At 42.1% G+C, this 16,682-nt stretch overlaps 1 pseudogene; it reads left to right on the forward strand.

Moving 5' to 3' along the window:
- The first annotated feature begins 10,852 nt into the window (after positions 1–10,852).
- On the forward strand, positions 10,853–13,211 carry LOC136526393 (protein FAR1-RELATED SEQUENCE 5-like; annotated as a pseudogene).
- The last annotated feature ends 3,471 nt before the right edge of the window (positions 13,212–16,682 follow it).

Here is a 16,682-nt window from a genome sequence, read left to right on the forward strand (position 1 = left end):
GAGACGCACTACTCACAGGTATGTTATTTTCAAAAAAAATAACAAATCATTCCTGCTGCTGGTTGCAACTTGATCACAAAAAGAATTTTGTGCATGCTGAGGTCATCCAAGCTTGCAAATCAAGGTTTGATGAGCAGCTCAGCAGAGTGTACATGAGAGCTGTGTACCAGGAATACAAAAGGGAATATGCTAACAGCACAGCATTTCTCATAGAACCTAATCCTAATCTAGAAGTCAGGAATGGTTATTTGGTGAGGCATGAGAAGGGTGCGGGGAGCTTCTGCTGGGTGCAACATGCATTTAAAGTGGTGGATGACAAGGAAGCAGGAGTGTATGAATGCGAATGCAAGTAGTGGGGGCACACAGATAAGCTGGTTGCAACCTTGATACCTATCCAGTTGCACATCAAATGTACCTAGGTGTTTCTATGTATTAAACAAAATATACTAGAAAAATGCAGGGTTGTTCTGCATGCACATCATAAGGGCATTCACCCACCTGCAGGTGCAGAGCATACTAGAAAAGTACATTTTCAAACGATACACGCGTGATGCAAGATCTCTGGTTCCATGGGACAGAAATGATGTTGTGCAGGTTGGGCCATGAGGAGACACAGAGCAGTCACGGATGTCAAAACTGCTACCCAAGTTAATGAGGCTGGGCAGAGCAGGGAGCAAAACAGATCGAGCTTACGCTGAAACTGTGAGACATCTTGATATGATCACTCCTGGAATTGAGCTTCTCCAAGCCACAAAAGTTGATTCTTCTATGCATCTAACCAATTCGTCAGGGGCAAAAAGTGGGGAGTTGCAAGCTGTTGATACAATCCAGAATGTTGATGCTGCTGCATCGACGCTAGATTGTAGTGTAGCTGTTGTGGAGACAAATGAAAATTAGGCTGAGATCAACCTTGATCCAACCTCTACAAACTTCCTTGCTGGTATATCACTGGCTGAGCCACCAGTGTCACGCACAAAAGGTAGAAAATATGGCAAGGAAAGTCAATGTGCTGAAAAGATAAAGGGAACTAATAATCCTTATAGCACATACACGAGGAGTTATGGGAAAAAAGTGTGCCACACATGCAATGTTGCTGGACACTACAACACAACATGCCCGCTAAACCCAAACAGGAGCAGAGCAGTAGAGAACATAAAAAAGAGGGCTGCCAAAGCACAAGGTGGGACTCCGAGAAAGAGAGGTCAGCCAAAAACACAGAGGGAAAAGAATGAAGAACAAGAAGGGGACCATAGTGAGGACAGTGATGGCAACGCCTATGAATCTGAATGAATCTCCACGCGTACTTAAAATCATGTAGCTACATGTTCCCCCATAAATAATGTTATTATTTATTTTGTTTTCTTTCCAGTAACAAAAAAAAAGTTGCAACTAAATCTGAATGAATCTGCGTGTACTACAACCTACAAATTGCAACTCTGGTTGTCATACCAATTACAAAACTCCAAGTCGTGACTATTATAATATGTGCAAAAATGATGAGTTCAGATGTCCTCGGATTGCAACTCAGACCGTCAGCCGATTACAACTTACGTCATAAAACAGTTGCATTCCGGTTGGGTAGGCAATTTGCAACTACCCTGGACAGCTGCTTGCAGCTCCGTTTATATACCAGTTACAACTCAACCCTTGAACTGTTTGTATACCACTTGCAAATCGAGTGATATGACAGTTGCATTTCGGTTAGGTACGCCAGTTGCAAAACTGCTAGTTGCAGACCAGTCAGCCGATTACAACTTCCGTCGTGCGCAAAACGCAACCATGGTGGTGACCAATTGTGCCTACAGTGATAGGCAAATTAAAACTATGACGGACGTCTGGTTGCACATGCGTTTGCATACCAGTTGCAACTCAGACAATCAGCCGATTGCAACTTTAATCATACACAAATTGCAACTCTGCTGGTACCAGACGTGACTCATTTGATAGCCGAGATGGAATACGATTCGCTATGCCAGTTGAAAATGCCCTGGTACCAGACGTGATTACATAGTTCCCTGCCCCCAAGAGTGCACAACACCAAAGTGTGTATACACAACGACCTACATTAGAGCGCTAATATACACAACTAACATTCTGCACAGATTTCTAACAGTTTTTCAGCAACAACTATGATTCTACACAACTTGACTTCCACCAGCCACATATGCACCATGTTAAAAACAAACGAACAAAAAATGTTCTACTGACTACTACCACTGTCCCATTCAATCCGTCGTCCCCCAACTCTAAATATATCAAGCGAGGTAGGAAGATCAACTTGATTGAGGGGATGGAACGTTAGGTAGTGCATCAGCTCGGACCTGTAAATCGTCCCCTTGAACTACAAGACCAAACAAAAAAATAACAGAGGAATTTGAAAAAGTTAATACACATGTCAGGTAACAGAACAAGCTGAAAAAAGATGCAAAAATAAAAACAGATAAAAAAGTGGTAGAAATGAAGCTCACCAGGTTGATTTCCTTAGTTAGCTTCTCCCCATCATAGTACTCCATGTACTTCCAGATAAAGAACATACAATCGTCGAGCAGTGCCTGCTTAGTTACATTAATAAAAGGCCTCTTCCATCTGTGAACTCGAGGAAGTTTCTGGTTCGAGACCTTCTAGAATGCAGCATCGATGATGGGGATCTTGGCAAAAACAGCCTCGTGGCGATCAAGTTTGTTGGTGCAGTTCAAGAAGTAGTCATTTGAATCAAGCACATCTATGCGCTGGTGCAACATGTTGAAGCAGTAGACAAAATAGTGAATTCCATCCCTGATTGGAACAAATATCTACAAAAAAATAACCAGAGTAATTATCTAATGAAACGCGCACACAACAACAAACAAAAAGTTTAAAAAATGCCAGTTGCATATCTTGGCATACAATAATTGCTACTGGTAGTGATGCTAGATTGCTAACCAGTTTTGCCTTGGACAGATCATAGTGCTGTAGCTAAGATTCAAGAGTTCTCCACACTTTAATAAACTCAGCCATCTCAGATGAATCATCATTTAAAATTTTTGGGCACTCTAAAACAACAAACTAAAAAAAAGAATGAAAAAATAATTTAAGCGATCAGAGGGCATCGTTTTGCCAGAAAAAATATAAAATATTATACGGATGGACGAAAACCAATGTATCAAAATAACTCACAAAGAAAGTAGTGGTGAGGAACACTCTGTAGCCAACAGAATCCACTTTGTGAACAATATCATCGTGTCTTAAGCAGTGGACCAAAAAGTCGACCACCATAATCTCTCCTTGTGCTTCATCAGCAAAGTTGGAAAGCAGGTCCTCACCAGTAAGGGTACAGAAAAGAGCAAACTCGATCAAGACAGTACTGCAAAAAAAAGAAAAAATCATACAGTGCAAATCAATTAAGGGACAACACATTTGAAAAAAAAATCATACAAAATACTAGGGCATACGGTGCCATACAGATAATAATTGCAACATACAGGGTATTACATTTGCAACATACAAGCTATTACATTTGCAACTGATGATGATGCAATTGCAAACACACAGACAATTGCAACACAGATTGCAAAACATACAGAGTATTACAATTGCAACTAAAGTAGGCAGTCCAGTACTACAAGAATAAAACTAGAAATCAAATTAGGAACAAGAAATTAGAAAAAAAAACATACAAAAATTGCAATCATACAGTGCCATCATAGAAATTGCAACATATAGGGCATTAAGTTTGCAACTACTCAGGGGCTCCAGTACAATAACAAAATGCAACAAAAAAGGGCATTACATTTGAAACATATATGTTACTAAATTTGCAAACTAATGATGGTAGAATACAAAAAATAAATTACTAAAGAGAAACAGAGTGCACGAGCATACCGTTTCAATTCATCATCAGTGACGATCTTCCTTCTCAATGCAATCGCCTTGGCAAGAGGTACGTTAGGCCGGCTTTTTCAGATAATGAAAGGGGATAGATATTTCCTCGGCTTCAACAAAAGCCTATCACCAAGGCACTAGAAAATTAACCTTTGAGCCTCGCTGAAGTCTACCAACCCTTCGAATACTTCTTCCTACAAGAGTCTTACTGGTGGTGTCAAGTTGCTAATCTCGTCTTCAGACTCTGCAGGGAACTGAATCTATGAAGCAGATGAGCTAGACCATGCCTCCTCAGGAATTGTAGAGTGCAATATAGCAAGCTCAACATCGGCCTCGTTGCGGAGCCTATCCAGATCTTCCTCATACTTCTTGCGCTTGGCAGCATAATGTTTTCTAGCTTGAGTAGCCAACATCTTACTGATCCTCTTCATTGTAGCTTCCTGAGCCTGCACAGTGTCTTTATTCAAAGCATCTTGATTGCGCTTTAACTGTTTATCCATTTCAACTTGAAGCTTCATCAACTCTTTGTCTCCCTTCTTGCTCTGACCAACCTGCTTCTTCTGGTCATCAATCTCTGCCTTCTTCCCAACAGCAGCCTGCTTCTTCTCCATCTTTTCAGCTTCAACATCCTTAGACATCCGTGAAGACCTTTGTGTGTATGTAATTGAAGGCTCAATAGCTGAATGTGGAACCTCATGCACCGTCGGGACATCTAGATTTTCCAGTACACCACCTTCTTGTGGACCAACATGGGAAGGAGCATCGCCTGTGAGGCTAGCTACATAATCTACATTGCCTCCTTTTCTGCATGTGTCTGTATCTGGCGCAACTGGTTGCTCATCATCTGAGGCATGCGAAGCATCAACTTCTTGTTTCAATTGAGAAAAAAGTCTGTAAGAATATGAATTCTAACCCAAATAACAACTGAATTGAGAAAAAATTCTGAAGAAAGAGTATGCATGCTCACAACATGTTCAATTGCAACAGGAAGTGTAGAGGGGCAAACAACTTATTCTGCTAGAGTTTCCTGAAAACATATTGAGAGAAAAAACATGTATAAAAAACAATATGGATTGCAACACGGCTGTAATCTAGATTGCAACTAAAGACTCATATGGATTGCAGCTTTTGGAAAAAAACACCTACATCAATCAAGTTCGAGCTGACCGGTCCTTCTAGCTCATGTACAGGTGCGTCTGAAACCAAATGCGGAATCTATTCTTCTTGGTCAATCTGGTTTCCATCAGACGCATCGTGCTCCGCTACCTCCTGATGAGCGTCTCCCTAAAAAGTGTAGAAAAGAAAGTTGTGATAAGTTATGGATGGTGACAGTTGCAACAATGCAAATGCACTGGTTGCTAATCTTGATGGGTCACAGTTGCATCTCAATATGCAAATGAAAAATAAAAAGTCTGTGCATGCAAAAAAAGGATCCAACAAAAAAAAGAAATGGACTTGCCCACTAGTAATTACGATTTAGTTGCTAATATGAATGGAAACCAGTTGCATCTCAATGTGCAATTTGGGGGGGGGAGTTGCAACATAAATGAGTGTGTGATTGCATAGTGATAAAATAGCTTGGTTGCAACTCAAAACACAGACAGGCACTAGGGCCTTACCTCGGATTAGCTTTGTTGCTCATCACTAGAGATTGCAGAGGCATTCCTATTGGCAACTGCATGTCGTGGAGCACGTTCACGAGATAATGATGGAGATTCCAACAAATACATTATGTCATCCATAGCATGCGACTCACCACATAATGCACGCGGTGCTACAAAGAAAATAACAATAAAAATAAAAGGAGACAAAAAATGTGTAAGAAAAAAAGATTTGTGATTCATAAACTACCAAAGAAATTTATTAAAAAAACTGGTTACATGGCAAATCAGCCTTACTTTGCGGCTGGGAGTGCTCTTCTTCTTGCTGTGCAGTACTGCCATCATGCACTAGAGTACTAGGCAAATCATTATGCGGGACAAAATCATCATGCACTGGAGTACTAGGCAAATCATCATGCACTTCTTGACGGTCTTGCATTGAAACATCTACTTCAGGGTTTGTGCTCGAGGGACGTTGTTCACCTTCAGCGTGTCCTGAAGCAGATGCTTTGCCACACTCCGACCGAAGTCTCTTTGGTCCTAATAAACAACCCTTCTTGCCCTTCTTCATCATCTTCAAGTTCGCTGCAAACTTCTTAGCTTGGGCATCATCCAAGAGTTTCTTGATGCCAACATAACACTCATGATGGGCTTTACCCATAAGCTCGTTAGCGCTCCTTGTTAGATCATGAGCCTTCCTCATCATTGATTGAGCCTCGGTAGCACTAGCATCGAAACTCTTCAAAATTTTCTTAGCCTGGCTCTTCTTGCTTCTTCCAACTAAATTGAATAGCTCCTGGCCAAAACTTGAGAAGAAACTCGGATAGTTGAACAAAACATTTTCACCCATCGTGCTACTAGAAGGAGCAGAAGGTCCAGCAGCGGCTGCAGCAGCAGATGGGGCAAAGAAGGGTGCAGGCTTAGGGATAGGTGCAGCGATAGGTGCCATGATGGGTAAGGGTACGACAACAGGTGGAGTGTAGCATGTGCTTGATAGACTCCTCAACTGAAGACAATAAAAAACATAGAGGCACAATGGAGCGTGAGTGAAAAAAAACAGATTGCAACTGTAAAAAGGCAAAGCAAGTTGCAACATGCAAAGCCAAGCAGTTGCAAAACAAATATTTACATGTGAAAAATAGAAATCACCTAGAGGTTGCCAAACTTGATGACTCCACCAGCTACATCTCCCCTGTGATCCAATGCTGCTAATTTCTCAATCAACATATTATCGAACAAAGAACAACGAGGTAACATTGCTTGATCTATGTTCAGATTGTGCTGGAGGCGATCAAGATATAGCATCTACAATTATAATTAAAAACAAAACAAAAAAGTAAGCATCCCAATTACAACTCTAAAAAAAAGAAGATGCACCAGAAAAATGCTAAGTTTGGGATAGGGATAGTTGCAAAGCTATAAAAGAAAAACTAGTTGCAATGATTCCATATAACCAGCAAACCTCAAAACAAAACAAAAAATTGAAACAATAAAAAAGAAAAGGCCAGTTGCAACTATAACTCTGCACTAGTTGCAATGATAAATGTAACCCAATTTCATGAATGGGATAGAAGGAGGAAAAAAAGAGAATGATTAGATAACTCACGACAAGGAAGATTCCACAACCATTGATGGGTGCGATTTTCCCCTTCACAAAAGATTCATGCCTATGCAGCCGAGCAACATGCCGAAGGTCGTTAACAACTGCTTTGCACCAGTTAATTCCACTAATGCAGCGAACATCCGCAGTCTAGATGATATCATCAAGCCTAATGTAGTTGTCGGTGTTTGCAAAAAGTAACATGCAGAATGCATGCATCAACCAACACTTGACTGCCACATCTCCCTGGAGAGTACGAAACTAGATCTTCTCCTTAATCACCTTGGGAAGTATTTTATTGCCCATTACACCATGTACCTGAAGACTCAAACTATTGTGCATCTCTCGTGCTTCTACCATATCCATGTTTTGGGGGTCATTTCCTACTCTATTTAGCATGAACATACACCAAACGGCATGCTCATTGATTTCAATAACTTTGCCCATGTCGAGCTCTAGAGACATAGACTCTGGATTGAATTTATCCATGAGCCATATAAGCAGCATCCTAGGCAATGAAGTAGGCTTAAACTCCAACAACCCGCCAAAACCCATTGCACGTAATCTGTCCTTAATTTCATCAGGTGTTGCTTTAACAAGATCAACAAATTTTCTAGGAGAGCAACGAAGCGACACTGCCCTATCCCTCTTAACAAGATAGATATTTGTTATCTACAGGTTGTGCAAAAAACAAAAACAAAAAAAACAAATATGATTGCAATACTAAACAAATATAAAATATTCAAACAGAAAAAATGTACATTAATTTTTTTTACCTCAGCAGTATCTACTGCCTGAGATATGGTGGAACTGCCCTTCCCACGACGCCTCTTTCTATTGGCACGGCGATCAGGCGATGGGATTGTTGCGATTGGACTTGGCTCAAAATGATCATCAAGATCATCGACACTAACAAAAGGTTGTGTAGGATCGGAAATATCGTCATCACTTGTATGGGGCTATGAAGCGTCTTCATATGTAGCATCTTCAAACGAGGAAGCATCAGATTTCTCCCCCTATGTAGCGTCTTCAAACGAGGGGACGACCGCTGAGGCTCCATCCTAAGCGCTATTATGTATAAAAAATGTTAGTGTCTGCTTTCAAAAAAAAGATGATACAGAGTGCAATGAAATAACAATTGCATGCATAGGTTGCAAACAACAAAACTAGACATATGACAAAAAACTAGAGATTCATTAAAGCAACATACGCATAAACAAAAAGCTCCAGCACATCAAACAGTAACTAGAAACTACAAATTGCAACATATAGGGGTATTACATTTGCAAGTAACCAGGCAGTCCAGTAACATCATATAAATTGCAACATACAGAGCATTAAGTTTGCAACTAAAAAAAGGAGCTCCAGAACCATGAAAAAAATAGTAACATACAGGATATTACAATGGCAAACATACATGGAATTACATTTGCAAACTAACGACAATAGAATTGCAACGTACAAAAGAATTACAACACAAATTGCAACATAAATGGTATTACATTTGCAACTAAGCAAGCAGCCAGTAGCAGAAGAAATAAAACTAGAAAATCAATTTAGGAACAACACAGGATCAGAAAAATCGTCATCACTTGGATGGGGCTGTGAAGGAATAGGAAGTTGCTTTCTTCCCCTATGTAGCGTCTTCAAACGAGGGGACGACCGCTGAGGCTCCATCCCAAGCGCTATTATGTCTAAAAAAGGTTAGTGTCTGCTTTAAAAAAAGATGATAGGGAGTGCAATGAAATAACAATTACATGCACAGGTTGCAAACAACAAAACCAGATACATGACAAAAAAACTAGAGATTCATTAAAGCAACGTACGCATAAACAAAAAAGCTCAAGCACATCAAACAGTAACTAGAAACTACAAATTGTAACATAGTGGGGTATTACATTTGCAACTAACTAGGCAGTCCAGTACCATCATACAAAATTGCAACATACAGAGCATTAAGTTTGCAACTAAAAAAGGAGCTCCAGAACCATGAAAAAATGGTAACATACGGGATATTACAATGGAAACATACATGGAATTACATTTGCAAACTAACGACAACAGAATTGCAACACAAATTGCAACATAAATGGTATTACATTTGCAACTAAACAAGCAGCCAGTAGCAAGAGAAATAAAACTAGAAAATCAATTTAGGAACAACACATTGGGGAAAAATCATACAAAAAAACACTACACCACACAGTGCCATCGTACAAATTGCAAACATACAGTACCCATCATACAATTACCAACGAACAGACCATTAAGATTGACAATAAAAAGAAGGGATCCAGTACCGTTAGACTAAAACTAGAGACTAATTTATGAACATCCGCATAAAAAGGACCAACAAATTCACAACCTATTCAAAACCCTAGGTACCGATTGGGCGGAATGATGTGCACAGGATGAGGGAGAATAAGGGGAATACCTTGAGGAAGATGATCAAAATGTCGACAACAGCGAAACTCGCGACGACGCCCCACGACGACGACGGTGCTTGCTCAGGATGCTAGTTCCGTGCCAACAATGGCGTAGTTACACGAACCGCGGGGTCGAAGGAAGGAGAACCACGACCACGAGAGCCTCCTTCGGGGGACGGCAAGTTTCTCCGACAATGAGGAGCAAGTGCGCGGCGGAAATCCGAAAACCACGTGCGGCGAAGCGGCGGAGAAAAACGGAAGCAGAGAGAAAAAACGGAGCAGCAGAGAGAAGACGAAGAGACGAAGAGAAGAACTGGCGGAAAAAAGAGGAACTGCTGTGGGAGTTGGTGGGGCGCCGTCAAGACGTGCTGATTAATTCACACGCCGGTTGACCTAGGTGCAAATGGGTCGACGGCTCGGCCTGGCTCAGGCGCGCCGGTTGGACAAAATAGCAAAATAGTATATATATATATATATATATATATATATATATATATATATATATATATATATATATATATTCTATGATTTAATACGTTATTGTTTTAGTGGTAGTCGGCATACTCGTTGATAGCAAAGCAACGATTTCGTAAAATCTTGAGATTTTATCGGCCCAATCTTTCAGATGTGTTTATAGAGATGATTTTATTATCTATTGTCTTTCGGATGTGCTCGTATAGGTGATTTTATTAGGGGCTTAATCGTTTCTACCCCTATTTTGAAGTGAAATAGTGATTTTGCCCTTATTTTTTAACTTTATGATTTTACCCCTACGATTTTAAAACGAAGGCAGACTTTACCCCTGCTCTGTGAAGTATCTCTATCGGTGATAACTTTTGAACTTGAGGACAACTTTGCCCATACGTTTTTACCCCTGTTTTATTTAGAATATTTGTGTTTTAACCCCTTTTCTAATTGCGAACGTATCCTGTGCAAACTTGCAAACTTTCAATCAAGATCGTAGGATCCCCGTCCGATGGCTAGGGAGAGAGGTGGGGTAATTTTACAAAAAAACGCCCGCCATTAGCCTTAGTAATCTCGTTTTTTTTTCAAATGACCCCTCCCTAATCACATTACGTGAGTCGCTTCGTTTCTGCCCTGCCGCCTCTTCGTTCTCCCGTACACGATCGACCCCATGAACTCCGACGGCCGCGAGCCGCCCTCCGCCCTCGACGGCCGTGGGCCGGCGCTCGCCCTCGAAGGCCGCGAGCCCCCGCTCGCCCTCAACAGCCGCGAGCCCCCGCTCGCCTCGACAGCCACGAGCCGCCGCTGGCCCTAGACGACCGTGAAAGTTGCCGCTCGCCCTCGACGGCTGCAAGTCGCCGCTCGCCCACGAAGCCATGGACTCTGGCACGCGCGACGCCATGGACCGCATGCACGCGCACTGTGGACTTGGAAGTGGCAGCCCTTCATGGCGTGGTTAGTTTGTTCTTTAAGATTTTCATCTTCATTTTGATAGAAATTGATCTGATCTGATCATGATACTGTCCTTGTGTGTAGTGGACGGTGAACATTTGAAGCCTATGGTTGGAATGATATTTGATACACTCACATATGTGGAGATATTTTATAAATCGTATGCACACGAAGCTGGTTTCTCTGTTCGTGTTGGTCAGCACAAGAAGCAAAATGAGGAAATATTATTCAAGCGGTTTTGTTGTTCAAGGGCAGGGTACAGAAAGGAGATCGTACAAGATGTTAGTGATCAATCCGGAAAAAAAAGGAAGACACCAAATGTGATGGAAACCAGATGTGGCTGTGAGGCACATATTGTTGTCAAGCTTTGCAGTGACAAGAAGTATCGAATACATTCAATGGTTGAGGAGCACAGCCATGGATTTGTGTCGCCAGATAAAAGGCACTTGCTAAGATCCAACCGTAAGTTAGTGAGAGGGCAAAGAGTACTTTGTTCAATTGTTATAAGGCTAGCATTGGCACATCCCAGGCATTTCGACTTCTCCAAGTCAGTGACGGTGGATTTCAGAATATTGGTTGCACGCTGAGGGATTTGAAGAACTATTATCGTGACTTGAGGAGCAAAATCAAGGATGCTGATGCACAAATGTTTGTGGGACAACTTGAGCGGAAGAAGGAAGTAAATCCTGCCTTCTTTTATGAGTTTATGGTGGATGAGCAAGGACGACTTGTTCGTGTCTTTTGGGCAGATGCCACATGCAGGAAAAACTGTAGTGTTTTTGGTGATGTGCTTTCGGTAGATTCAACATATACCACTAACCAATATAATATGAAGTTTGTGCCATTTACTGGAGTCAATCATCACTTGCAAAGTGTTTTCCTTGGGGCAGCATTCTTGGCTAATGAAAAGATCGAGTCATTTGTATGGTTGTTTCAGACCTTTCTTAAGGCTACAGGTGGAGTAGCACCTCATCTAATCATAACAGATGAATATGTGAGCATGAAGGCTGCTATTGCTCAGATTCTACCAAATATAGTTCATAGACTTTGCATGTGGCATATCATGGAAAAGGTACCTGAGAAGGTCGGGCCCTCCATAAGAGAGGATGATGAGTTCTGGCGTACATTACACAAGTGTGTTTGGGGCTCCGAGAATTCGTATGAGTTTGAGACTCAATGGAATTCTATCATGACAACATATGGGCTCATGGGAAATGAGTGGTTTTCCACAAAGTTTGATATTCGAGAATCATGGATTCCAGCATACTTTATGGACATACCTCTAGCAGGAATCCTTAGGACTACATCACGATCGGAGAGTGCAAATTCTTTTTTTAACCGTTTCATTCATCGAAAATTGACCTTTGTTGAGTTTTGGCTAAGGTTTGACACAGCTTTGGAGTGCCAGCGCCAAGAGGAGTTGAAAGCCGACAATGCAAGTCTTCACACCAATCCTAAATTGATGACACCATGGGCCATGGAGAAGCAATGTAGTGCAATATATACACATGAAATTTTTAGTAAGTTTCAGGAACAACTCATAGTTGCAAGAGACCATTGCATTATTCAAGGGATTTTGGAGTCCGAAGATATGAAATTTGTCACCATCAGTAGCCTATCTGGAAGAGAGCGAGTGGTTCAGATGAACAAGTCAAACATGTTTGGTACGTGCTCCTGTAAATTATATGAGTCCTATGGCATCCCGTGCCGTCATATTATACAAGTGCTTAGAGGCGAGAAGCACAATGAGATACCATCGATTTATATTATGAAGAGATGGGAGAAAAATGTAAAAGGTGAGTTTATACGGCTGTTTTGTTTTGTTCTATGAATGTAATGTTTTTCTATGTGCAATAGTGCTGATCAGATCTTTGTTTTCACAGAGAAGTGTTCTTCGACGACGAAGGTAACCTTCTGGATGAAAAGGCTGAAGATCCTAAGGAGGTGGCAATGCGAAATTTTTTTTCAGATTCACGCAACAAGTTTGAAGATCTTATCCAAATGGCCAAGAACTCTGAACAAGGGATGGAGTTTTTATATTCTAGTTTATCCAACCTTGTAGAACCTCTCCAAAAGATCATTCCTGCTGCTACAGTTACTAAACATGACGAGTTTGAATCGTTCCTTGGTAGCAAAATTCCACATGAAGTCGAGATACATCCACCAAATGATATCAAGTCCAAAGGGCGGTGCAAAAGAATTAAGAAGAGCAAGGAGAAGAAGGCACCAAGAAAACGGAAGTGTGGAAAATGCAAGCTAGTAGTGGATCATGATGCACGAAATTGCCCAAACAACGTTGTTGGCTGATTGTAAACACCTTTTTGTACTTGTGCTAATTTTCAGTGTGTGAGTTTTGCTGAGTTTTGCTACAATCAGCATGCTCTTTCTGCGATTATTATGTTCTGCTGTCATATGTACTCCAGGAGGTAGCATGCTGATCACTGTATCAGTCCAAAACAGTTGTGACTGTACTCCAGGAGGGATTGCACAATTGATATGCAACATTCTTGCTTCAGAATCTATCCTATGAATCTTCTGGAATTTTAAACTGAAACATTTGACTGTACTCCAGTATGTTGTTGATTAAAACTATATCTGATGCAGCAAAAGAGAGATTAGAAAACCAATCAGAAAACAAAGATGAAGTATAACTCTATATGAAAAAGAAAACAAAGAATCTGACATTGACATTTCACAGGGTTACAAAACAATATGACAAGGAGGAATGTAGTACATATTAGCTTTAGCTTTAGACAAATTGGACATCAAAACATCCTTTTGTTCAGGCATTACACACAGAAGGCACAATTGCCATTGGCATTACACAGCACCGAGCAACTGAGATACAGTTTTTACATGTACTTCATGGTCGCAGAACCTGCACTTTCAGGCAACCCTACGCAACCTTGGCTACATCCAAAGTCCCCGAGCGACGCAGAGCCCGACTCGACGAAGGAGACCCCGGGACCGGCGAGGAACCGGCGCAGCGCCTCCGACACGGCGTCGTGGCGGGCGAGGTGGAGGCGGGTGGCCGTGGCCCGGCGCGGCGGAGCCTGGTCGTGGTGGAAGCTGGAGCCCCACAGCGTTGAGGCGGGCGTGGCAGAAGGCCATCTCCATCCGGCAAAGCTTGTGCGGACGGCGAGCACGGGAGCGGCGGGCGGCGTGAGCGAGTCGGCGGAGGGCACGAGCGCAAGGGGGCGGCTCCTCTGGCGGCCGGCTGGATCGGAGGACCGTCCCCAATCGCGACTCGCGAGACAGGGGAGAAGAAAGAGGGGATCGGCGCGTTGTGACTGAGGGCGTATGGGGTCTTTTTTGCAAAACAGACCGAGCGCTGGCGGGCGTTTTTTTGTAAAATTACCCCACCTCTCTCCCTAGTCATCGGATGGGGATCCTACGATCTTGATTGAAAGTTTACAAGTTTGCACAGCTTGCTTGGTTTGCACAGGATAGGTTCCCTTTCTAATTACACATACACGGCGACACACTACAAGCTCTGTTTTCCGAAGTGCGACAGATACAAGCAGATGACAGATAGCAGCAGGTACAAGATTATAATGATCCCACATCTTGAAAAGAAACTTGAGTTAGATTTTTTGTGACTGAATAAGCAGCATCTCACAAGATAATTCAATTCAATACTTAAACCTACTATTGAACAGATCTCCAATAGGCTTCAAAGTTCAGAAGTAAGTAAACTGAAATTCTTCTCCTGTACGAAATTTTCCCATCGACAACCAATTCAGGCAGGCCCTAATCCGCCTACAGCTCAACCTCCCCCTTCTCTTCTAAATCTGCTTCTCTGGACATGACAAGCGCACGACACACAGCCACCAACCCTGCACAGCTCCGCCGGAGAAACCAAATCAGGCAAGAAGCTCGATTCAGCCATGGGAAAGCTTCTGCTGGAGAAGAACGGGGCGCGCGCCCTCTGCTGCTACGGGGGGAGTTAGGCCCGCGCGCCCTCTTCGGCTGCTAGGGGAAGCAGGACCGCGCGCCCTCTGCTGCTGGGGTGGGGAAGCAGGGGCGGGGGTGGGGGGTGCCACCCACCGGAGAGGGTGGCCGTCGCCGCCTGCCGGGGGAGCCGCCCGCTCGGGGCGGGGCGCGCGTGCCCGCGAGGCCCGCCCTTTGCTTCTGCTCGGTCGTGAGGGGGAAGATGCAGGGAGGGAGTGGAGGCGCGGGACCAGCCGCCGGGAGGACGCCGCCTAGCGCGGCCACCAAAACCCTAGCCGCGTGCTCCAGCCGTCGAGCGGAAGGGACCGGAGGAAACAATGCGAGGGGTATGCCTGTCTTTTGGTGTGGTGTTTTTTTTTTTTGCCATTTAATTCACTCAGGTCACATAGTCACAGAGCAGGGGCAAATGGCTGTTTGATTTGAAAGTAACAGGTGTAAATTCACAAAGTTAACATGTGTAAATTCTTATTTTATTATATAGTTGTAATTTGTATGATTTTATTATCTAGATGATACCAATATGTATATATGATAAGAATTTTGTTATATTATATCCAGTGGCGGAGCCAGAATTTATACTCAGGGGGGGCGGCCGTCAGGAATTATACTTAGGGGGGCCGGCTTGATCTTTTTCATTGCGATAATTTTATTATCTAGTTGTGTTTTGTATGATTATATTATCTAGAAGATATTGATAGGTATATATGACACGAATTTTATATAATCTCCCTCTTAATATAAATAAAAAATATTAAGTCATATTATTATTTTTTTTTTGTTGTGAAACGTTGGGGGTGGGGGGGGGGGGGGGGGCGGGGGGAGCCTCCCCTTGGCTCCGCCAGTGATTCTATCTCTTAATATAAATAAAAATTATAAAGTTCAACTAGTAAAAAGTTTTTGGTGTGATATGTTAGAGGGGTGGAGGCATGGTCCCTGCCCCTTAGCTCGGCCACAGAATAACGATTGCTTAAACAACAATGACGGGTTCTTAAGGAAGATGAGGATATGACCCAGAAGCATTGTCCAATTGATACGTGGCAAAGGGACAAACGATAGGTTGCCCATGGTAGGTGTTGGATGTTCGCTTCAGATTAAAGCCGCAACCGCCGTGGCTTTTTTAGTTCAATCTACCGTATTTTATACTAATCAAACACTGCAGCCGCTCCTGTTGGATTGTTACGTGGCAAAGGCGCCGAGAATGAAGAGAGTACCAGGAAAAAAAAGAATATGTACAGTTGGGATTTTACGATGGTCTAATGGCTAAGAATAAATAGAGTATAAAAAATAAAAGTATATACATCGTTTATTCCTATCCATGACTTTTTTCACTTTTTTTTTCTTTCTTTCCTTCTTCTCTTTTACGGACTATCTCCTGTTTTCTTTCCATGTCTTTTTTCATTTTTATTTTTCCTTTCCTTTCTTCTTTTCTTTTATGGACTATCTCCCGTCCATTTTTCATGCCCGTTTCGTGTCTATTTTGCATGTTATTTTTTTATTTCTCCTGTATCTCCCGAATTTTCTTATAAACATCGAAAATAAATAATAAACATAATATTGTAGTTTTTTCAATGTTCCATCCTCCACTAATTCCCACCATTAAGTTGTTGATGTAGTTTTGATTTAAGAAATAAAAGTATTCTTATTAGAACCTGGATCAGTCGATCGAGAACTTTTGAGAGGTCAGCAGTGGAAACCCCACCTGCTTTTCATACTATAAAATTTTGAGCAGTTTGTTATCCAATCTAATCTAAATAATTGTACACATATATCAGTGTAATTCTTGACGAGTAATATAATGTAGAAATCGAGAGAGGTCTCAGTCGTAAT

This window comes from Miscanthus floridulus, chromosome 19 (genome assembly GCF_019320115.1).
Source record: "Miscanthus floridulus cultivar M001 chromosome 19, ASM1932011v1, whole genome shotgun sequence".
In the NCBI taxonomy this organism is placed as follows: Eukaryota; Viridiplantae; Streptophyta; class Magnoliopsida; order Poales; family Poaceae; genus Miscanthus; species Miscanthus floridulus.